This window comes from Muntiacus reevesi, chromosome 18 (assembly GCF_963930625.1).
Source record: "Muntiacus reevesi chromosome 18, mMunRee1.1, whole genome shotgun sequence".
NCBI classification, from domain to species: domain Eukaryota; kingdom Metazoa; phylum Chordata; class Mammalia; order Artiodactyla; family Cervidae; genus Muntiacus; species Muntiacus reevesi.
This window is the reverse complement of record NC_089266.1, coordinates 36,009,349-36,034,648: the sequence shown is the minus strand read 5'-3', so window position 1 is coordinate 36,034,648 and position 25,300 is coordinate 36,009,349.

Below are 25,300 nucleotides of genomic sequence, written 5' to 3'. Positions count from 1 at the left end.
GATGGGGGAGCCTGGTGGGCTGCCGTCTATGGGGTCACACAGAGTCGGACACGACTGAAGCGACTTAGCAGCAGTAGCAGCAGTCATGGCCAACTCATTGCGACCCCAGGGACTATTATAGCCTATCAGGCTCCTCCATCCATGGGATTCTCCAGGCAAGAATACTGGAGTGGGTAGCCATTCCCTTCTCCAGGAGTTCTTCCCAACCAGGGGTCAAACCCCAGTCTCCTACATTGCAGGCAGGTTCTTTACCATCTGAAGAAACTACCATAGACTTTTACATAGCACTACCCCACCAGGGAAGCGCTGGTGAGAAGCCCAAGCGGAGAAGAGCAGTGTTCAAACATCTCCTCAAAGTCATGGTCAAACAGCCAGCCACCTGGCATCTTCATAGAAACTCTGCAACATGCCTGCGCTTCAGTCACACCCAGAAGCCCAGGTTGGGTCCCTTGGTTGCTGAGGGGGAAAAATGTGCCCTTGCCTCTCCTCTCTTCTCTACCTCTTCAGTTTACAACCAGTGAGCTTCTGCTGTGTGTCAGGGGCCCCAAAGATGCTCCCAAGCCAGGCCAATAGCGGCCCACAGCTTAGAGGAGGAACAGAATAAATCCGCAGGTGACTAAGAGCCATGTGGACCACGTCACAGCACACAGGAGAGCAGACGCTGTGGCAGCCCAGAGGAAGACACACGTCAGCATGAAGGCTTCAGCAAAGATTGGATCCCCCCAAGGCTTGAAGGATGAGTGGCTGATGCGGGCAAGGTAAGGCCATTAGCAGACTCCTGAGACTGCTGAGCCCTGGAACTTCACATCCTCAGAAGCAGGGTGAGAAACCATCTGAGCCCTCCCTAATCCTCTGGGGGACAGCCAGCCTCTCATCCCGTCACACATGAAAGATGCAACTTACCCAGCTGGGCCACGCCAGGCCACCACTCAGAGGGTGCTTAATCGTGGGTAACAGTACAGAGGCACAGATGGCCGGCCGGCAGGACCCGCTTCTTTAGCCTGAAGCATTCTCGTATTGTACTTAGATTCACAGAAGCATAAAACAGGCAATTTGGATTTGACCTCAGAGGTGACTCTTCGATGCTGGGAAGTATCAGTTGGGCCCAGCAGAAATAACAATCTTTTAAATTTGCCTAACATCATATAGTTACACTTCATTTCATTTGCCTGGTACCTGCAGATGTAATCAGTGTTCACACTCGCCCCGTCATTGCCCAAATGAATTCTCTGTGTCACATGGCATAAAGCACACATCCAGCCACCAGTCAGGCATTTTTGCCCTCATCTTATGGTGCCCAAGTAGCTAAAAACCTCTAGGTTTGAGGTTTGGGGGGAGCCAAGATGCCGGTCCTTCAGAAGAATGAACTGTCCTCAGCCACTGAAGGGAGTCAGAAATAATAGCCCGTCCTAATGAACAGTTCACACAACGCCCAGCTCAGTGGAATAGAGTGGACCTGACAGGAATTGTCTCATCTCCAAACACAAATGCAGGGTCCAGCAGAAAGCTAGCGGCATGGAGGGCACGCTTCACCGAGAAATAGAAAAATGCCTGTGACTGAAGGGAAAAGCCCAATTACCCCGAACTTGGCAATTGATCCTTCCTGCACAAACAAAACCCAGGCCAGGCCTGGGGACCCACGAGATGTCTCGGGAGAGGGATGGTGGGGAGGGGTGCTAGGGAAAGGGCTTCAAGTCTACTGGCTGCACGTCCCTGCAGAACTTTGGAGAACACAGTGGATTGGCGCCTGACTCACATCTGAGAAATCTAAAGGGCAAAAGTTTGGCTGAATTGGCCCAAGGCAGCCTCGTTGTGAGAGCTGAGGTAAGATGGATGGTTCAGTGGCGGGTTGGGGGGGAGGGTCCTTAAAAGACATTTCAAGAGAGCCACCTGGAGGGGCAAGTAAAAGTGAAAGTCGCTCAGTCCGACTCTTTGCAACTCCATGCACTATACAGTCCATGGAATTCTCCAGGCCAGAATACTGGAGTGGGTAACACTTCCCTTCTCCAGGGGATCTGCCCAATCCAGGGATCGAACCCAGGTCTCCCACATTGCAGGGCAGATCCTTTACCATCTGAGCCACCAGGGAAGCCCAAGAATACTGAAGTGGGTAGCCTATCCCTTCTCCAGCAGATCTTCCCAGCCCAGGAATCAAACTGGGGTCTCCTGCATTGCATATGAATTTTTACCAACTGAGTTATGAGGAGAAATGAGACCTCAAAAGATGGTCTGTGGGTTTCCCTGGTGCCTCAGTAGTGAAGGCAATTGCCCCTGCCAATGCAGAAGACACAGATTCTATCTCTGACCCAGGAAGATCCCATATGCTGCGGGGCAACTAAGCCGGTGTTCCGCAACTATTGAGACTGTGCCTTAGAGCCGGTGCTCCACCACAAGAGAAGCTACCACAGTGAGAAGACATACACCTCAACGAAGGGTAGTCCCCCACATACCACAACTAGAGAAAGCATGCATAGCAAGAAAGACCCAGCAAAGCAAAAAATAAATTTAAAAAATATATGTTTTTAAATAGTCTGTGAGGAAGAAGATCAGTAAGAACTCATGGCCAAGGGAATACCGTAACTACCCACCCAACAAGTTGGTGAGAGAGATGCTAGAACTGGGATGAGTAAGACAAACAAGTGATAGGTTCCAATGATTCACTTTTTAATAGTAGAGTGGCACAATTACTCTCTGGCTTGTGCCTCATAGGAGCACAGTCCTCTGCCACAGTGCTCGACTTGAGCTGGGTCAGTGACTTGCAACAGCCAAGGTATGCTCCCGGAGCAGGGCTGCAAAGTGCCTGCTCAGTTAGGCCTTCCCTCTTGCTCTCCAGGGACCCATCGGGGGAAAATCTTCTCCCGAGTGGCCCTGAACCTGGGCCCCAAAATGAATATGGAGGAATCAGATCCATGAACCAGACCCACAGCGTGGAGCTGACCCACCAGCTCAGCATGGTCTCAATAAAAGACTCACAATCAACCTACAGACCCACAACCATGAGAATAAATGCTGATTTTTAAGCCCTTGAGTTTTGGTGCCATTTGTTAAGCAGCAGCATCCAGTGAAGGTTGATGTACCAGAGATACACAAGCTCTCAAAACATCTAGGAGGGAAATGGTCAGCTGTAAAGAGCAGTCAACATTAAAGGAAATAATTGCCAGATGCCCCACCAGTTGTGAAGACCATTTCTGCCCTCTGACCTCTTCTCTTGCCCCAGTCCACCTCCCTCAGTTACCTCATTACCTAGCAGGATGAGGAGGGGAAGAGTGTGATGGTCAGGGTTATGTATCAGCTTGGCTAGGCAGCAACCCTCAGTCATTCAATCAGATACGAAACTAGGGGTTACCATAAAGGTACTATGTGTGTGTGTGTGTGTGTGTTTGTGTGTGTGTGCATGTGTGTGTGTGTGTGCACGTGCATGCTCTCAGTCACGTCCAGCTCTCTGCAACCCCATGGACTGGAGCCCGCAGGCTCTGTCCATGGAATTCTCCAGGCAAGAACACTGGAGTGGGTTGCTACTCCCTTCTCCAGGAGATCTTCCTGACCCAGGGATTGAAGTGGAGAGGTACTTCATAGATGGGATTAAAGTCCATAATCAGTTGACTTTAAGGGATTCTGTCCTAGAAAATCTGAATGGGCCTGATTCCACCAGTTGAAACCCTTAAGAGCAATGTTGAGACTTTCCTAAAGGAAAGGAAATTCCACCTCCAGAAAGCAGAAAGCTCATGCCGGAGAGCTCACCTTGCTCTTCCTGACGGCTTGCTCTACAGATTTCAGCTCTGCCCAACTAGCCCCATAATTATACGAGCCAATCCTGTTCAATAAACATCTTAATACAACTTTCCCACTGGTTCTCTTTCTGTGGTTGAACTCTGAGTGATACAGATTTTGGTACCTGAAAGTGAGGGATCACTGTAACAAACACCCAAAAATGTTGAAGTAGCCTTGGAACTGGACAGTGGGCATAGGGTGGGAGAAAATTGAAAAGCATGAGAGAAAAAGCCAAGATTGTCTGGAACAGATTGTTAGTGGAAATATGGGTGTTAAAGACTCTGCCAGTGAGGGTCTAGCAGGAAGTGAGGAGCATGGTAAGAAAACCTATATCTTCTTAGAGAACACTTAAATCATCGTGAACAGACTGTTGGCAGAAATATGAACGTTAGGGATGCTTCTAGCGAGGGCTCAAAAGGAAATGAGGCACATGTTATTGGAAACCACAGGAAAGGGGATCTTCTCTGTCTAGTGGCAGACAGCCTGGCTGAATTGTGTCCTGCAGTGCATGGAAGGCAGAACTGGTTAAGCGATGAACTTGGAATCTGAGTTGAGATTCCCCAGCAAAGTGTTGAAGGAGCAGCATAGTTTCTTTTGGCTGCTTCTAGTGAAATGGAAGATAAAAGAGAGAAACTGAGGAAAAGTATTGTTTGGAGAATGGTTGGAGAAAATCTCAGCCTATTCACTTTGCAGATGATAAAATTAGGGGATTCGCTGTTGGGAAAGCATGCCCTGGAGACAAGGAGCTGTGACAGAGGCAGAGATTGGAAAGGTATGGAAGCCACAAGCCAAGGATGGGCAGCATCTAGAAAGTGAGAAAAGGCAAGGTAATGGATTCTCCCCTAGAGCCTCCACCAGGAATGCCTTCCTGCTGACCCATTTCAGATTTCTGAACCGTAAGATCACAAACTCAGAATTTTCAGATAAGACCTTTGTGTTGTTTCAAGTCACTGAATTTGTGGTCACTTGTGACACAGCAGTAGGAAACCAATACAGAGAGATGAAAAGAGCAAAATCTCTGGCAACTCCCTTTTCTGATTGCAAGCTTGAAATTCAGCTTGGAGCTCTGGGTATCACTCCAGACTGGACATTTGAATGACTGAGCTGAAACTGTTTTGAAGGCTAAGGTGACCAGAGGATATTTTATGATCCAAGTTTAAGCAGAAAAATATGGGGTTCCTGGTGATCTCTTCAGGAGCAGGGGGCAGTCTGGTCCACAGAGAGTGTTTCCAGGGGAAAAACTGAAGGTGCTTTATGAAGGGGTCCAAGAGTCCTGCTCATACTGGAAAATATGGTTGCTTGGATACTCAGTGAAGAAGAGAGATGTGGGGATTTGATCTCAGTGTGAGGAGGATGTGGGGGAAGTGCAAGGGCTCCTGGGAACTCAGGGATGCCATCTCCATGGCCACAGCAGGATCCCATGGGAGAGGAAGATGCTCCTTCATTACATCAGCTCTCCCAGACCCTCCCCATGGGCCTGGTCACATGGCTCTTCATTCTGTGAATTTGCTTCATCCTTTCCTGGACGTTGTTTTCAGCCTCTGTAACACCCTTCCTGAGCCCTCAGAGCTGCCTCCTCATGGAGCGGGTGGGCCACACAAATTCCCTCAAGCCCAGGAGCATCAGAGAAATAATCAGCCAGGGTCCTACCCACTTAGTTCAGGTCTATTTTGCTAAACTTATGACAGGGACACCTTGGGATGCCACAGAGGACAGACCCCACACAGTGAGGCAGAAGTCTGAGTGGATTCAATAATCAGACAGTACTGACTCCATATCCAAACTCGGCCACTTTTCAGCAGTGTATCTAGAACAAGAGACTGAACTTCTCTGTACCTCGGTTTCCTTAGTGTAAAGATCATAGCGCCCAGCTCATGGGGCCTTAGTGAAGATTAAAGGGGAGAACATAGGGTGAGCTGTAAATGCTCGGTGAACAGTAGCTGCAATAATAAAAAGAATTAATGTTCTGATTAGCAGGGCCACTCCCTCCTGCATCTTCAGTGCCTTTGTCCCCTCTGCCACCACAGTTCTGACCTGCTCCAACCCTAGCCCAAACCCACCCCTACCTCAGCTAATGCCAGGATTCCCCTCCTGAAAGCCCCACGGCTGCAAACAGTTAATGTGATTATTGCATTTAGCCCAAATTTGCAATAGCTTCCTCTCTTTAATCACTTTGAAAGTGTTTCAAATTCCCTTCCTACGTGACTGAAATCAAAGTGGCACCTGTGAAGGCAGAAAGCCTGGCTGCCAGTGTGAGGTGGAGATGTAAAACAGTCAGGCTTTGATGGGGAGAAATTATGTCTTTCTTAATTCCTTTTACCCTATAATTACAGGCACAACCACGTGGGTTAACAGCAAAAATAACTTGAACAGAAAGACATCGTCTGTGCAGTCCTGGTTCGAGTCCTCATGGACTCGATGCTCCAGGGGAACCCCCACCCAGGCACCTTCCTCCCCAGCTCTCCAAGGCCACTGACCCCCAGCCAATGAGGGTCAATTGAGAGGTGTCCTTTTTGCTGCCTCCTCCACCCTTCTCGACAGTATCTGACTGTGACCCCTTTCTCCCCTTTACTGGTCCAGCGCCCCTTTGGCCGTTCTCCTTGTCTCGCCTCCACCCTCTGTCTCCTTTGCAGTCTCCCTCCTCCTCCCTTTGACCACCACCCCCCCAGGCAAACTGGCCTCCTTAAGGTCCTCACAGCATCTCTCTTCACCTCTTCTGCTCCCTTTCCTCTTTCTTTGCTTGTTTCTCCTCCCTCCCCTTCACTCCCACCGTTTCAGAGAGCCCACCTACCCTGAAGAACCTCAAACCAGCCTCCCCACCATGATCTCCAGACTCCAGGACCTCCAACACCCAGATACTGGCTCAGTGTCACCACGCTGGGATGCCCTGCTGAGTCCAAACCAGCTCTCCCAGACTGCCCTCTCCCAACCTAAAAATCCACTACCAAGATCAAAACTTGTGAAGCTCCTCCATCTTCTCTTTCTCCTGAGTCCAGATCCAATCCCATCCAATATCACCCATGCAAGAGATATTGCAGTATGGTTTAGAGGAAATTGTAGGAATTTTGGAGTCATATGAACCCAAGTTCTGGTGGTGAACTTGGGCCAAGTCATTTCAGTGTCCTTATTTACAAAATAGCAATGATACTTTCTGCCACCAAGAAGCTTTTCTTTTTTTTTCTTGGTCATGCCACTTGACTTATGGGATCTTAATTCCCTGACCAGGGATTGAACCCAGACCCTTAACAGTGAAAGTGCGGAGTCCTAACCACTGGACAACCAGGAAATTCCTGAGTCATTTTTTTTTTTAGAACTAAATAACATAGTATCTGAATATGGTTCATACATTCTCCCCCTCCCCTTCCTGCTGCCTCTATCCTAGTACAGACATCATTTTTCACCAAGTCAATGGCAACAATCTCAGAACTGGTCTCTCTGACTTCAGACATTCCTCTTCCCACCCATCAGCCAACCCACTGCCAGAAATTTCTTCTTGAAACTCATTTCTGACCATGTCACCTTGCTCAGAACCCTCAGCGGCTGCCTGTGGTGCGAAGGTTAAATTCCAAAGCATAAGCAGCATGAGTTGGATGGAGTGAGCAGGACACTGAGTGTGGAGTCCTCCAAACTAATTCCAAATCCTCACTCCCCAACTAATGAACAGTTTAGACTTTGGTTTCTACAGTTTGATAAGACTAATATTTCCTAACTCACAAGATTGCTGTGGGGATTAAATGAAAAAGCTGAGGAAAGCACCTGCCAGAGTTTCATAGTAGGTGTTTAGCAGATTCTGGTTCTCTTTCCCTCTCTCTGCTCACCTCTCCCAAACCCTTTGTGGGGGGCAGGAGGGTAAGTGGTGATGGACATGGTGCTTCAACCTTCATTATCAAAGTTTTTTCTTTTTTAATCTTTAAATAAAACCTCTGGATGACAAACAGCAAAATTTGGCTGTTCCCGGAGGAAACCTACAGCTATAAGCCACGTTGATGAAAGCAAATAAATCCTAAATATTGACCACCTGCCTCCCCATGAGAACCCAAGCCAGGCAATGGGGACAAGACCCCAGATTAAAGAACATCTCAGAGTGGGGCATCTCAGAGGGGGGCATCTCAGAGGGGGGTCCACCCTTGGGCGAGAATTCCTACAGGGGATAAAGTAGTAGTTGACTTAATTGCCTGATTCACTAAAAAAGATACTTAGATGTCTATTTTTCCCTAAAAGAATGTTTATATACTGTTCACAGTTTCATGCCATAGATCCACAATTTGGGAAGAAAATGTCTATGGTTCTTGCTTTTTCTTCTGAGAAAAGTCATTTTCGTCTAAGCATTTTTTCAGGTTGCTACCTCAGGGTTCACTATTAGAGCTGTGATCTCAGTTTCCGTCCTGACTTGCCATCCTTAATTGCTCTGTAGAGAGTTGCCCTCTTGGCATCTACAAAACTTTTCCCTCCTTCTTCCTTCTCTACCAACAGCTCGCCAGCCAGGCCTACATCCATCCATCCTTCCACTTTCCCCCGCCACCCTTTTTAATTGGACTTCTACAGGTCTTTTTTTTTTTTAACTATGTTAAAAGACACATAACATAAACCTTCTAGCATTTCTCCTTAGAGGGAGCTATCTGCCAATTTAAAAAAGAGAGTGGGCCATCTGGCATTTTTCCTGATAGAACTCTGTTTCTTTGCCCAAGAAAAGAGGGCTGACCTATCACACTGTCTTCTCAGAGCTCTGTCTCTGTGTTGAACTGGGGTGGGGGTGGGGGACACACCCTGGAGAGGGTCCACCCCTCAGCATTTGTCCTTAGAAAGAGCTATCTCCCAGTCTGAAAAAGAGAAATAGACATCCTGCATTTCTCCTCAGAGGGTGTTCTCTCCGGTCTGAAAAAGTCCAGCCATTCAGCATTTGTCTTCATTGATTGAACACTGTCTCTTTAAAAAAAAAAAAAAAAAATGTGCTTTCCCTCCAGTTTTCCCCTATAGAGTGCTGATCTTCTGTCTTAGCCCAAGGGCTTGACATCTAGCACTTCCCCTCATACAGCTCTGTTCCTCTCTTTGAGAAAGTCAGCTGGCCATCCCAAATGTTTCCTCACAGGGTGCTGACTCTGACTGAAAAGGAGGTCCGAGGCTATAGCATTTCTCCTCCTAGATCTCTGTTTCTCCCTCTTAACGATCAACATTTCTCTGCATACAGTGCTATTTCTCTGTCTGAGGAGGACTGGTGGCCCAGCCTCTCTCCTCATAGAGCTCTGTCTCTCTGTCAAAAAAGGAGGGCCAAATTCCTGTGATTTCTCTTCATATGGTAATGCTTCTGTGTTGGAGGAGGAGGTCCAAGTCTCTGGCATTTTTCCTCAGAGAGGGTTGGTTCCTTGTCTGAAAGAGGGAGTTGGCCATTCAGCATTTCTCTTCACAGAGAGATGTCTCTGTCTTAAGAGGAGGGTGACATTCAGACATATCTCCTCACAGAACCCTGTTTTGCTTTATAAAATAAAAGGCCAGCATTTGGCTTTTCTCCTCATTGTGCTCCATTCCTGTGTCAAAAAAGGAGAATCAATCCCAGGGCATTTCTCCTCTTAGAGCAAAGGAGACCTAGGCATCTGGCATAGTCTCCTCAAGAGCACTCTCTCTGTCTGTTTGTCGCTTTTTCTCTCCTTTTTTCTCTCTCTCTCCTTCTCTCTCTCCTCTCCTCTCTCTCTCAGTTGGAGTACTGACCATCAGACATTTTTCCTCATAGACTCCCGTGTCTCTCTCTGAGGTGGAGACCTGACCACTCAGAATTTCTCTTCACAGGGCTGTCTGTCTGCCTGAAGTAGAGGGTCAGTCAACAGATAGACATTTCTCCTCAAAGAATGCTGACTGTCTGTCTGAGGTGGAAAACTGGCATTGGGGCATTTCTGCAAATAGAGGGTTGTCTTTCTGAGGTGAGGTCTACCCATCTGGAATCTCTCCTCATAGAGTACTTTGTTTCTGTGGAGGGTGCTGGGCTCGCCATTGGGCATTTCTCCTCATGGAGAGCAGTCTTTCTCTTTGATAAAGCATACCCAACCATCAGGCATTTTCCTCTGTCAGAGCTATTTCTCTGTTGAAGGAGGAGGCCAAGCCCCCGGCATTCCACCTCATAGGAAATGAAAAAGAGAGCTGGACATGTGTCTTTCTTCTCAGAGTGCTTTCTCTCTGAAAAGAAGGCTGGCCGTTAGGGACTTGCCCTCATAAGGTGCTGTCTCTCTTTCTGAAGTAGAGCACTGGCAATCTGGTGTTTCTCCTCGGAGTGTGGTCTATCTGAGGTGGAGGACCAGGCAACAGGCACTTCTTGTCACAAAGCTCTGTCTCTCCATTTGAAAAAGTGAGCTGGCCATCCCGAATTCCTCCTCATGGAGAGTTCACTGTCCCTGTCTGAAGAAGAAGGCTGGCTCTCCAGCATGTCTCCTCCCAAAGCACTTTCTCTGACTGAAGGGACAGTCCAACTCTCTTGCCTTTCTCCTCCTGGAGCTCTGTTTCTCTGTTTGACATGAAGCGCTGGCTATTAGGCATTTCTCCTCCTAGAGGGCTGTCTCTCTGTGGAAGTAGGAGGGCCAACCCTCTGGCATTTCTCTTTAGAGGGAGCTATCTGCCAGTTTAAAATAGAGAGCTGGCCATCTGGCATTTCTCCTCATAGAGCACTGCCTCTTTGCCCAGAAAAGAAGGGCCAACACAGCACACTGCCTTATTTCTCTTAACCCAGCTCTTTCTCTGTCTCCATGCTGGGGTGGGGCTGGGAGTGGGGTTCAAGGGGAGAGGGTTAGGATTGGCTCAGCAGCAGGAGACACGGGTTCCATCCATGGGTCCAGAAGATCCCCTGGAGGAGGAAATGGCAACACACTCCAGTATTCTTTCCTGGAAAATCCCATGGACAGAGGGCTACAGTCCATGAGGTCGCAAAGAGTAAGACAGGACTGAGCGAGACCAAGCAAAAAACCAAGTGAGACTAAGCAACAAAACAACTGCATTTCTCCTCAGATGAAAAAGGCTGGCCATTCCACATTTGTCTTCATAGATTGAGCACAGTCTCTGTCTGCGGTTGGACATGACTGAAGTGACTTAGCACACATGCACACTTGGAAAGCCGTGGAGGTCGGCTTTCCCTCCATGATTATTGCCCATAGACTGCTGGCCTTCTGTCTGAGGCCGAGGGCCTGACATCCAGCATTTCTCCACACAAAGCTCTGTCCCTCTGAAAAAGTCAGCTGGCCATCTTGAATGTCCCCTCACAGGTTGCTGACTCTGACAGAAAAGGAAGTCCAAGACTGCAGCATTTCTCTGCTAGAGCGCTGTTTCTCTCTCTGAGGTGAAGGGCCAGACAGTCGGCATTTCTTTGCATACAGTGCTGTCTCTCTGTCTGAGGAGGACAGCTGTTGACCCAGCCTCTCATCTCACAGAACTCTGTCACTCTGTCAAAAAAAAGAGGGCTGGATTCTTGCTGTTTCACTTCATGGAGCGCTATCTCTGTTTTGGAGGAAGAGAACCAAACCTTCAGCATTTCTCTTATTAGCCAGCTCTCTCTCTCATTCTGTCTCTCTCTCTTTGCAAATATATGTCTCTTTGTCCATCTCTCCCTTTGTCCATCTGTGACTGTGACTCTGATGTATCTGTCCTTTTTCCAAATCTTTTTTCTCTGTGTTTGTATCTCTGCCTCTCTCTACCTCTATATCTCTCTCTTCCTCTATATCTCTCTCTTCCACCCTCTGTGTTTTGTCTCTATCCCCCTGTCTCGTTTGTCTCTCTCAAACCTCTCTGTGTGTTTCTGTGTCTGTCTCCCTCACTCTCTCTTCTCCTCAAGACCGAGTGTGACCCTGCCAACTTTCCCAGTTCATTGCAGGGAAAACATTGAACAATTATTCTTTGCTCGTGCAAGGAGCTCGACAGCTGGAACAAACATTGAGAAATTCAGAATTAATTGGGTGCTGATTATTTGCCAGCAGGAAAAAAAAAATCTTGAGATACACATGAAACAAAAGACAACCTAGCAACAGTGGAAACCTCAGCTCGTAGCAACGAGAACAATCCTACAAGCATGACCATGCCAATCCGCGGAGAGCTGGCTGCTGACCACTGCTATAGGAGGAAGGCAAACAGATGTTAGAGCTGCCAGGAGCCAAATGAGGCCATTCTGGGACACTTTGGGCCCCCCAAAAGCCCAGCTCCAGCCTCCGAGAATCTCTGCAATGGAGACACCAGGAATCTCCACTCCCAAGTCCCACATGTGGAGCCCCATTCACTTATTCTCCAGAAAAAATTCTCATAAGCACCTACCTGGGCACTAAGGAAGTGAACTTGACCCAGATAGGATCCTGGGTATGCCAAGAACACCCAATCTGGCCAGTGGGGGAGAGCAAACAGACAGAAAACTATAATATAATACAAACACCTGGCAACATGAAGCCCAGAGTGTGCATGTGTGCTAAGTCACTTCAGTCATGTCTGACTCTGTATGACCCTATGGACTGTAGCCCGCCAGGCTCCTCTGTCCATGGGATTCTCCAGCAAGAATACTGGAGTGGGTTGCCATTCCCTTCTCCAGGGGATCTTCCCAACCTAGGGATCAAACCCTGATTTCCTGCATTGCAGAGAGCTTCTTTACCATCTGAGCCACCAGGGAAGTCCCAAATGGATATAGTATTAATAACTCTACTCTTGAGAGCCAAAACAACGCAAACGTCTATCAAGGGAAACATGGATAAACAAAATGTGGTGCATACAAACAATGGAATGTTACTCAACCACAGAAAAGAATGAAGTGCTCACTCTATGCGAAAGAAGTTAGACACAGTCATACATCGAGTGAGCACATTTGCATGAAATGTCCAAAACAGACAAATCCACAGAGGCAGAAAGTAGACCAGTTGTTGCCAGAGGCTGGAGAGGAAGGGAAGGGGAGTGATTACTAGTAGGTATGGGGTTCCCCTTTGAGGTGATAAAGGTATCTTGGAACTGGATGTTGGTGATGGTTGCACAACACTGTGAACGTATTAGATGTCACTGAATTGTACATACTTAAATGGTTAGTGGTTACTCTTAAGTTATGTGATGTTTGCGGAAATAAAATCAAATAAAAATAAAAGTGGAGAAACCATAGCTGAGGTTTAGCTGACAGGTGGGAGTTGGGGGGGACCAGATCGCCAAGGGCTGTCAATGCTGCTGCCTTTTGCCTTAGGGGTGACAAGGGGCTCTTAAGGACCTCAAGCCAGTCTCAGAACATTCAGTCAGAGGAGTGACATCTTTTCAGGTACTTTTGGATATTTTCTGTGGTTGCAAACAGGAAGGGCCAGGAGGCGTGCAGGAGAGGCAGCAAAACCCATCGGGACGCTGATGCCAGATGGGAGTATTTTAAGGGAGAGCTAGAGAGGTGGGTGGGTAACAAACACAGCTGAAGGATGAGCACCGACTGTTCCACAGGAATGTGGGCTTGGACCTCGAAAGCCCTTCAGAAGCCTTGGAAAGGCAAAGCCCACTCCCTTCCTGAGCTGCCTGCTTCAGGGAGGTCTTGGCAGACTGTCTACTGTGTCTCCCCAAAGCCCTGGCTCTGGGTTTCTGGGGGTGGGTGGTCCGGCAGGGGAGCAAGAGGATCAGGACCCTGAGACCTGGGCCCATTGCTCTGTAGCCAGGCTGCTCTGGGAGGAGCTAAGGGAGTTGGAGCCCGGGTGTGTATCCTCACCCCGGGAGGAGTGTCCGTCTCGGAGATTTCCGTTCCCTCTGGGGCCAACTTCCAAGTTCTGTGCTTTAAAGATTTGTTTTAATTAGGCCCGCCTTAGTCAGAGGCATTGAACGTTATCTCCATCTCAGCTGGCTCCTTTCCTTTGCTTCTTTTCTATTGACTTTCAGAAACTCTGCCAGCCGCATTTGGGCTTTGATTATTTTTTCATAAAGGGAAAAAGCAGAGCTAGTTGTCAGAGGCAAGGAACCTGCCCCTCTGGAGAGAAGAATGGAGAATGGTGGGTGGGCCCGGAGCTGACTCTTCCAGAGTTTTAAGACATTGCTCCACACCTCCCCCCACCCTCCCCCAGGCTGGCCCTCATCCATGCATTTCTCTGGCTTTGATCATGAGTGGCACTCCTGGAGGTTCCTGGCACATGGCAGGCCAAATCTGAGGATGTCAGGGACCAGAAACCAGTCAGACCTGTCAGCACACCCCAGGCAGCTGAATAGGAACACCAGGCAAAAGTATAAGCCGGTGGATAGGAGCCCAGGACAGGCAGGCTGGGACCAGAGGTGCCAGGATCAGGCATTGGAGTATGACAGTAAAGGGATCCAGAGATCAAGCCAAGCCCATTGTTACCAAAATGAACCCCATCTAGGCATCCATCCCCCATTTACCGTTCATCCACCATCCATCATCACATTGTACACCCACCAAGCCATCCAGCCATTCTTCCACCATGCCATTTCCCACCTATCCATCCAATTACTATTTACCAAGTGCCCACTCTGTCTCATAACTGTGCATTAATTCTGCAGAAGATTGGCTGGAAGATCAAAATATGAATAGACTAGGTCCAGGGAACAAAGATACCCCAAACTCCCAGAGGAACTAAAATACACATGAAATTTGGGGTCAGATGAAACATAAGAGGCCTGAAGTCATAGGGGAAATGGAGTCAGATTTCAGATGGGGCCACACCATCACAGCAGAAGACCCTGATGGGAAGTGGTCTACAAGGTCAGAACTGGAACTACATCCCAGAACTGGGGTGAAAGATTTAAGATCCCTTCTGACTGGGCCCAGGATGGATCCTGGATCTTTAGAGAAGCTGAGCCCACAGGTGGGGTGAGCAATGAGCCCCAGGGGAGAGATAGTGAGGTTTCAGGACAGAAAGAGGATGGACGTCACCCTAGTCACTGGACTAAGAGGAGAAAAGGTGAAGTGAGATGTCGTGGTGGAAGATAGGAGAATGGATGCAGGTAAAATGCCAGCTCTGCCCCATAGAGGGTCCCAATGGAGCATCAGAGTTCAGAGAGAATGAAGCCTCTGCCATCCTAGTGTTGTGCTGATGGAGCCCCATGAGCTCTGATGCACTGCGCACAACCATCCCAGCAGTGGACCGGAATGGTCACTCAGGATCAAGGGGAAATGAGGCAGAGAAGAGTGCCTGGGCCACCCCTTGCACCTCCTCTTTGTACAAAGACCAGACACGCCACCAGCCTACTTCCCACCAGCCAGGAGGGCTGGCCGCTACCAGCCGAAGGTCAAGGGGAAACGAACCTCCCCTTCCCAAAGTGAAAGAGATGTTGCAACTCTGGGAAGTCTCAGCAAAGCTGTAGGAAAAGGTCACAGTGGAATAAATTATAGAGATTAAAAGAATGCCCAGATCTACAGAGGCTGGGCCTACACAGCAACCCCTCAGTTTTCCTCTTTCATCATCAGCCTCTAATTCTGGGACATAAAATTACAAGCACATTGATAATGATCAGTGATTTACCCGAGAAAGCCCAGCCCTAATTAAGAGCAGGAGAAGCTGACACTGCTTTTCAACTTCCCACCAAGGTCCAGCAAGGAAATTACCTGGTTCTGCAGAGCAAATAACGTCAACGGGCACTCAGGGGCCCGGGCTCCCAAATGCACACGTTCTTGCTGAATTAATATGCAGAGAGAGTTGCCTCGAGTGTTTGCAATTTGCTGGTAATTGGGGCATTGATGGAGGCTAGGGGGACGCAGCCAGCCAGTGTGTGAACACAGAACTGCACTGTCTGCTCTTCCAGGGGACAGAAGCTTTAAGACCCAGTCTGGCTGGACCCCGGAAACATCCTAAAGCCTTCAGAGGAGCTGAGGAGGTTGTGAGAGTTCAGGACATTCCTAGGAACGTCGTCTCGTCTCATCCCTGGGACCCGGGACCATCCTGATCTTTGAAATCTGAGTTGCAGATGTTCACAGATGGGAACAGAGAGCCGGGCCAAGCAGAATGATTGGATTTGGGAAGGGGACAGGACAGAAAGGCAAGAATAAGAATTTAGATCTCAGAGGGTTTATAAAATTGCCAGGTGGGTTTGGAAAAATGAAAGTATCAATTGTTCAGTCATGTCTGACTCTTTGTGACCCCTTGGACTGTATGTAGCCTACCAGGCTCCTCTGGCCACGGAATTCTCTAGGCAAGAAGACTGGAGTGGGTTGCATTTCCTTCTCCAGGGGACTCTTCCCAACCCAGGGATTGAACCTGGGTCTCCTGCATTGCAGGCAAATTCTTTACTGTCTGAGCCACCAGAGAAGGCTTAGAGTCAGGTCTTATATCTACACCTAGGTGGTATCTAGGATTCTTTCCAGCTTGATTTTCATTCAAAAATATTAATCTTAGCAATACCAGCTCAGCAATAATTATGATCATGTGGGTCTCTTGTCAGGAAAGTGGTGTTCTTTCCCTAATAAAAATAGTAAATAATAACAATTACTATTGTTATTTAACAATAGTTAAAATACATCAAAAGTTTATTAGCTGTTGTCTTAGCTCAGGTTTGCTATAACAAAATACCATAGGTTGGGTGACTTAAAGAGCAGAAATTTATTTCTCATAGCTCTGGAAACCGGGAAGTCCAAGATCAAGGTGTTGGCCAATTTAGTTTTTTGTAAGAGCTCTCTTGCTGGTTTGCAGATGGTCACCTTCTCACTATATGTGCACAGAGAGACAGGGAGCAAATTCTCCAGGGTCTTTTCTTATAAGAACATTAATCCCATCATGAAGCCCCCTCTTCTTTATGACTTCACCTAAACCTAACCATCTCCCAAATGCTCATCTCCAAATACCATCACATTGAGGGTTTGGATTGCAACCTAAGAATTTGGGGGAACACAGTTCAGTCCCTAGCATCTGCCACACACACAGTAAGCACTTTGCATGCCGTATTGCTTTAATCCTCACAAGCCAATGAGAAAAGTGTTATTATCACCCCTATTTTACAGATGAGAGACTTGAAGGCTTAGAAAGGTTAAGTAACTTTGCCAAAGCCACATAGAGATAACTGCAGAGCACAGAGGCTTAACCAGGAGACAGGCAGCAGGAGATGCCCAGTCTCAGCCCAAGTTAGAGTCAGCCTAAAACTAAGTCATATCTGGGCCAGTCTGAAGGTCTTATGCATGTATTTATGTAAAGGATGCGGGAATTTCCCACGGAAGAGCGCACTCCAACAAGAGTCAGACCCACATGCAAAATTCAAATATCAAGAGCCCAGGTTTGGGGGAGGGATTCTGAGTATGGGTGATGTCACTCAGTGATGCTCAAGGACCCTAAGGCCCCCTTGTGATCTTAGGGTAGAGAGATGCTACTGAAGCATAAGAAAACATTGGAAGAACCTCTCTAGCCATTTCTGGGGACATCAAGAGCCCAGGACAACCTGGCAGTAACTCCCACAGGTGAAGGAAGGACCACACCCTCAGCACCAACTTCAGCACCACATGTCGGCTGTCCTGACCTAGGTGGCACGGGCTCTTGCCTGGCTGCTTCCCCTTGGGGTGGACAGAGTCACAACACATCACCACCAGGAGCAATATGGAAGGGAAAGATACCCAGCTCCACAGGGCCCCTGAAAGGACTCACTACAGAGCACCCAGAATCCACCCACTGGGCACTCTTAGAATTGTCTGAGAGGAACTGAGCCCAGACTTGCTGTAGGCCATCCAAAGTGAGAGCTGACTCTAACAGAGATCTTATTTTCACCTCTGCCAAGCCAGACCCAGAAAACATGAGCTACATTTACATCATTTTCTTGCTTTAAAATATACACTCTGTACTAGTCAGCTCAAGCTGCCGTGACAAAATACCATGGAGACCGGGTGGCTTAAACAACAGACATTTATTTCTCACAGCTTAGTGGAGGCTGAAAGCCCACGATCAAGGTGCCCAAAGATCCAGTCCCTGGGAGAAGCTGCTCTTCCTGACTTACAGAGAGATGTCGTCTTGCTGTATTGTGGGGAGAGAACTCTAGGGTCTCTTCCTCTTCTTGTAGGACGCCAACCGTATTATCTCAACCCTTATGATCTCATTCAGCCTTTATCACAGGGCTTCCCAAGTGGCACTAGAGGTAAAGAATCGCCTGCCAATTCAGGAGACGTAAAGTGATGCAGGTTCAATACCAGGATTGGGAAGATCCCCCGGAGCAGAGCATGGCAACCCACTCCAGTATCCTTGTCTGGAGAATTCCAGGGACAGAGGAGCCTGGTGGGCTACAGTCCATAGGGTCGCAGAGAATTGGACATGCCTGAAGTGACTTTACACACACACACACACACACACACACACACACACACACACGGCCTTCATTACATCCTTTCAGTTTCTCCCTCTAAATCCAATCACATTGGGAGTTAAGGCTTCAGCATATGAATTCAAGAAGGATACATTTAGTTCATCGCATGGACACACACAACCCTCTCCCACTGAGTCTTAAGAGTAAGATCAGGCAGGTGTTACTGTTCCCGCTTTGAACATGAGTTAACTGAGGCTCAGAGAATTCAGTGACTTACCCAAGACCATAATTAATTATGATTTAATATTTTTAAAACATTTCTCTCATTATCTCTAAATCCTCATGTAATAGACCTATCAGTGTCCTGCCCCATCCCCTCAGCACACTGCCATTCTGGTGTGTGATGAGACTGTCCTGCTGCAGTCACCTGGGGGCTCAGTGCCCCTGATGCTGCCCTCACCATGGAGGATGCCAACTAGAGGATCAGCACCACAGCTTCCTGGTCCCTCTGATACATAACTTTAAAAGGCTGTCCTCCATGATCTCCAGAGCTGCCCAACAGGATCAAACCGCCATTGCCCATGCTGGTACCCTGCTCAGTAACCTGCTGGTAACCTGCTCGGTTACCCTGCTCAGTAACTGATTCCATTGACTCCCCCACCTTTCTGTCCTATCTCCCCACCCCCCAACCGGAAGCCCCCTCCCAGACAAATTATTTGCCCTCAAATCCTTGTCTCAGCATTTTCTTCTGGGGAAATGCAATCTAAGCCTGTGTTTTTGGACAAAATTTAGAAATTATAAAACTCCAAAAAGAGAGGATAAATGTATACATGTGGCTGATTTACTTTTCTGTATGGCAGAAACTGACACAGCGGTGTGAAGCAGCTACACTCCAAGAGAAAAAGAAAAAGACAAAGCTATACTCAATTCCGCTCAACAAACACTTTGAGTACCTGTGTATACCAGGAACTCCACTAGACATCAGAAATTAACGTCAAGCCAGATAGACTATTTCTAAACCTCATAAAACTTGTAGTCTAGAAGAAATCAATATCTTCTCTATCGTACAAACTAGAAACAGCCACTGTTATTTTCCCCAGATACCAATAATTCCAATTTTGTGATTCCATGTAATTATATATACATATCCAGTTACTAAATCTGTATTGCGCCATGTAGTTTTGAATCCAGACTTTTTTCTTGTAATGGTACAAGTAATTTTTCATACCTTTAATTAGCCTCTAAAACATGAGCTTTCATGGCTATGAAATATTTCCATATCCTTACCAGCATTTATTTAACCATTCCCCAATTGTTTCCAATGTTCCATAATTACAAATAACACCGTGATAAAATTTAAACAGATTATAGGTGTGCTGTGATATAATCATATTAGCATTTTAGAAAAATCTCCCTGGCAACTCTAGGGAGGCATATTCAAAGAAAATGGGAGCAACAAGACCAGAGGTACTGGTTGAAACATTCCAGGCCAGAGATGATGAAATCTAAATCCCACTGTTGGCACTGGAGGTGATGGAGATGGAAAATAAGAATTAGAAAAACCAGTCTCCTGAGTGGCTTCTCATCTCCACTTACAACCTCTTGTCATTAGTTTAGAGCTTACATGTTCTTTAATTGTCACCTTGTTAGTCTTGGCTTCCGTACTTAATCGTCAGTCTCTTCACGGAGAAGCCTGTCTTGTCCTCCAAAATCCCCTAAGATCTAGTACAGGTCTAGACACATACTACTGGAGTGAAATATCCTCCTTCCTTGGATAGAAATAATTCTGGAAATGTAGTTATGCTTCTCAAACCAGCCTTTAGATATCGAAATTATTTTTTTTTTAAAAAGTCCACCAACGAGGGTACTTACGTTTGAGTCATCCAGGGAACCTGGTAAGGCAGGCAGAATTGGTCATTTGAGCAGGAAAGGACTTGATCATTGGACACAAGATAGGTCAATCATCTCTGTTCTGCCAATAAGCCATGATCTAGAGGATGTCGTGGGAGTCAGCAATACAAATTTGGAGAGAGATACTCTGGGTACCATGCAGACTGAGGGAGGTGAGAATGAGCCAGGGTCAAAGCAGCCTTCCTAGAGCCTCCCTTCAGGGTGTCCTGGGAGGGAAAGGGAGGCAAGTGTGAGCTTCGGACAAGTATATAAAACCCGGATGAGAGGGAGAAAAGATTTCCTCCCCCAGGGAGGCCACGAGCTAAAGGGATTTGCCAGGAGAGTGGAATAGCAGTAAAGTGAAAGTTCAGCAGGGTCCAGAGCAGCCCCCAGAACAGCAATTATTCCCTGAGCAGCATCTGTGCAGCCAGACCCTGCGCAGGGTGCTGGAGACACAGTGGTGAACAATACAGGGAGGATCTCTGCCCCCGTGCCATTTACAATCTACCAGGGGCAGGCTAACGTGTATCAAGGAGACTGGCTCCCGGGCACCTCCCCAGAAATGATCTCATGTCATCCTCTCACAACCGTTCTATGAAACAGGTACCAGGAGGCTTCCCGTTTCACAGGTGTGCAAATCGAGGCTCAGAGAAGTTGTTAACCAGCCAGACATCACAGCTGGTGAGTGATAGGATCAGAACTTGAAGATATGGCTAACTCCAGAGTTCTCCCCTGCTTTCAGCTAGAGCAACAGTTTTCAAACAAAGGCGAGGTCTCTCCCCAAGGATCTTTAGCAATATTTTGGGTTGTCAAAACTAGGATAGATGAGCTACAGGTGTCTAGTGGGGAGAGACCAGGGGTGTTGTCAAACATTCTTCAAATGTACAAGACAGGCCCTCAAAACAAAGCATTGCCAGACCCATGGTATCAGTAGTGCCAGTGTGGCTGAGTCCTGGGTTGGCATTTGGGTCATGAAGACCAAGAGCAGGGACTCAATCCCCCCTCCCAAAACCCTCAGGATTTATCTGAATGCACGGCCAGTCTGACAGATGAAGCCAGCTCCAGGCCCCACGCGTGAGTGGCTGTGGTGGCCAGAAGACCAGCCCTAAGACACAAGGAGGGCATGATGGGGAAAATGCCCTGGGTCCCAGATGAATGACGCCTTCAGGAGGAACAGGAGGTGAGGTGGGAGCTCCCAGAGCAGCTGTCCCTCCTCCCACCACTCCCCCCAGATGTTTGTCCTCAGCGGCATATTCATCAGCTCCTTGAAGGATACAAAAACACAAACAGTGCTTGGAGCATTTGCTCTCCCTGGACAACACTGAGCTAATATTTGTTTTAGCAAATGGCTGAGCTGTTCATCTTCTCTGGCAAAGGGGATTTGTTTTCCTCTTGGGAAATCTCTGAGATTCTAAGTCAGAGAGGCCTACGTCTGGAGGAACCAGCATCTCCTTTATGGCCTGAGGAACAGGAAAGTGTGCTGTATGGTGAAGAGGAAGGAACAGAACCAAGTGGAGGCAATCCTGGCTGTGGTCCTAACTGTGTGCCAGGTTTTATATGCATGGCCTCATTCACAAGAGCCCTGAGAAGAATGGGATTGATTTGGGAGGGCAGGGTCCCATTTCACAGAGAAGAAAATTTCAACTCTGAGAGGTTAGGTAACTTGTCAAAGACTACACAGCCTGTGAGGGACATGGATGGAATCTGAAGCCCATGTGCAGTTGACCCAAAGCCCCTACATATGCAGGTCAATGCTGCACCAGCCACAGAGCCTTGTCAGCAGAGAGGACCTCATTTACATCTCTGATGGGACAAAGCAGTGTCATGCAGGGAGCAGAGATTGAGGCGCCAGTCAGCAGAAATCTCTATAGACTCTGATCCTGCCAGGAATATTTGTTCCAAATTAAGAAGCACAATTCGAACTGGTCTAAATAATATAAAAATTTATCCACTCAGGACTTGGAAGCTCTTGAGGAAAGACAGACTTCAGAGCTGGTTGGATTCAATGGCTAAACAATATCATCAGGGACCTGGTACTCTCTTTTCTCCTCTCTGCCTTCTTTCGAGTCATCTTCTCTCATGGTGGCAAAATGGCTGCAGAAGTTCCAGATATATCTTCTGTATTCCACCATCTGGAGAGATGAGGGTTAGCTTTCAATGGATCTCTCAGGCCAGTAAGGAAACTTCTTTCCCATAATCACATGGGAAAATTCTCCTTACATCCCGATGGTGGTGGTGAAGTCACTAAGTCATGTCTGACTGTTGCGACCCCATGGACTGCAACCCGCCAGGCTCCTTTGTCCATGGGATTTCCCAGGCAAGAACACTGGAGTGGGTGCCATTCCCTTCTCCAGGGCATCTTCCCAACCCAGGAATCAAACTCAAGTCTACTGTATTACAGGTGGTCTCCTGCATTGCAGACAGATTCTTTACTGACTGTTGGCCCAATTCGGGTCACATACCCATCCCTGAGCCAATCTATTTGGCCAGGGGAAGGCCTTGTGCTGACTGACTGGGTTAACTGAACAAGACACTGTAGCAATGGGTGAGATTAGGAACTCGACTGAGTAAAAGGAAATCAGAATAAACTCTTGGAACTAGAGTTGGGTTGATGCTCTAAAAAACAACGCGGTCACTGCATGTAGCCATTTCACTCATGCATGAGCGATGGAGGACATTTGGGGGAGGGAACCACCAGGTCAAGGGTGCCAAGCAGACCAGGTTCTGTTTGGAGTCAGACTGGGGTTGGGAGGTTAGAGAACGTGGCTGAGACCTGAAACCTGCTTGACAGGTCAGTCAGTGCAGCTGCGGGTAGTGAGAGGCAGTGAGAGGTAGTGAGAGGACTAAGAAATGCAGATGCCTTCAGATATGCTACGTGTGTGTGTGTGTGTGTGTGTGCATCCCTCTCCTGCCCCACCTCTCCCGCCCCACCTCTCCCTATCTCTCCCACCCAGGTGTTCTTCCATCTCCCAAGACCACAACAAATTTCAAGAGACTAGAATACAAATAAATCTGAGCTGAGAATCACCCTCAGATCAGATCAGGAGCATCTCATTGCCTTTCTCCAGGTAACCCACTCAAAAAAGTGGCAGCCAGGAGATAATCCCCAAACCAACAAATGCCTACCTCAGTGCTGATGCCCCAGGAATGAAGGAAACCTGTCTTCTGCCAGCTTCTGAGCAGCTCAGACCCAGGGCTCAAGTGTAAGGGCTCCTCTGGAGGTGCAGGTTCCATCCTGGGGTGAGTAGAAGCAGGGAGGATGGGGGAGAATGAAGCCAGCCACCTGTAGAACCAAGCCAAAGTCCTGTCAGATGTCAGGGGGACGCCCACTCCTCAGCATCTCCCAAATGACTAAGAAACATGAAGCCATGACCTCCTACAGGCCTTCCAGTAAGAAAGTCCCTGAAAGAGAGACAGGGACAAGACAAAGACACAGAGACAGAGAGACAGAGTGACAGGAATAGAGAGAACCAGGGTCGTGTGCATAGAGACAGAGGAGGTCTGTCTTCTTGCAGCAGGGGCAAGGGGCAGATAAAGCATAAGAGCCTCTGAGATGTGGGGACAGAGATAGGGTCGTGATAGGAATTGAGATGTAGGAGAGGAAGGGAGGTCATGGATGGAGAGGGGAGAAGGGGCAAGACAAGACTCAGGGTCAGAAACAGGGGGAAGTCCACACAGATGAAGGTCAAAGACCATGGGAATAAAAGACAGTGATGGGAGGGGTGGGAAATATTCTGAAAGAAGGGTGAGCTTGGACCAGATTATCCACACTTTTCTATCCAGGCTTCAAGTTCTTGTTTCTCTGACTTCAAAGGAGGGGGGAAAAAGACTGAAGAAAAGGGTAGAGAGACAGGGAAGGGGAAGGTTGAGAAACTGAGGTGCTATAAGGGGAAATGAGGGCGTGAGAAGAGAGGGGATGTCAGCCCATAAACTCGGCTCAGGGAAATGTCGAGGGGAGGAGGGAGAAACTTGGCATGTTTGTCTTGGGGTCCCTGGACCTCCCTGATCTGCAATAAACACATCTAAGCAGTGCCAAAGGACAGGCTCCTCCTTCAAGGAGTCTGGGGCTCAGGTCCTCACATTGCAGGAGTGTTGATGGGGTGTGGGGGTCCCCCACAGGTGAATTTAGGGATCTGGCACCTCCGAAGGGTGTCTGTGAGCATAGGGACCTCGCTTGCTCTCCCTAGGAAGGTGGTTCATGGTGGTTGGCTTCATTTCCTGACTTTCTTCTGCAACTGACTTTCTGATTCTGTCTAGCACTTATTATTTTTAAATGAAAGTGTATTAAAATTACTTTTATTTTGAGAATTATCTGAGAATTTCACAACCCCTCTGGAGAACATCAGTGGTATCCTAGGGGAGCTGTGAACAGAACTGGGAACCCTTCTGAGGCAGACGTGTGCCATCTGCCAGCTCCAGTGCTGACGCCAGCAGTCAGTGGTGTAGGCCCCTGGGCGGGGGTGGGGGTGAGAAGGGACCCTGAGTGACAACAAGCTTTCACCCAGAGGCGAGAGCCAGTATGTGGCTGGCCTGATGGGAGGGCCAGGTCTGGGCTCAGCCTGTGACTGTAGCGGCTTTATATGTGGCCAAGGTCCTTTGTCAGGCAGAGTCCACTCTCTAAGGTCGAGTCATGAGGCCACAAAGATTCCTACAGGAGTGCTGTCCTGGCTCAGCCTTCATCACCTGCCCATTTTCCAACATAGCTAAAGTCCCATCAAAGCTGGTAGCCAAGCCTGCATCCCCTCAGGCTCACATCAGCAGCCTCAAACCTTCCAGAGAGCTGCTCCTCCAAGCCCCTGCCTCTCCTTTTGCCACTGATCTCCCAGAAATTCTCTAGTTTTATAAAAATCAAATCTGCCCAATGACAGGCACTATCACTCACAGAAGTTCCAAGAAGGAGCACTCCTGTCTCTGGCAGCCCAGAGTGCCTTGTCATGGCAGACATCCTCCTTGGGGGTCTGGCTAAAAACAATCAGGTTCAAGGACAGATCAGCTCAGCATGTGAGACTGTTTCCTTTGATCCATCAGATCTGCTCCAAGACAGGACAGCAATAATGCATATGGAACCATCTCTGAGTCTGTACTGGATGGTGACAACTCAGTCCATCCTCTGACAACCCTGGTGACAAATATTAGTCTATTGTCTCTCTTTTACAGATTGGGGTATAGAGGCTCGAGAAGATGTGTGAATTGTATATGTAACAAAATAAGTTGGACCACCATTCACCCTGCAGGAGGGAGGGTTGTAAGTCGGGTCTGTCCATCAAGCTTCAAATGGGGTGCTTAACCCGATGGACTCTGAGGTTTCACTCAGCCCCAGCTTCTGTGAATCTAAGGTTGTAAGTATCCCATGTGTGTGTGCTCAGTCGCATGAGACTCTTTGTGACCCCATGGGTTGAAGCCCACCAGGCTCTTCTGTCCATGGAATTTTTCAGGC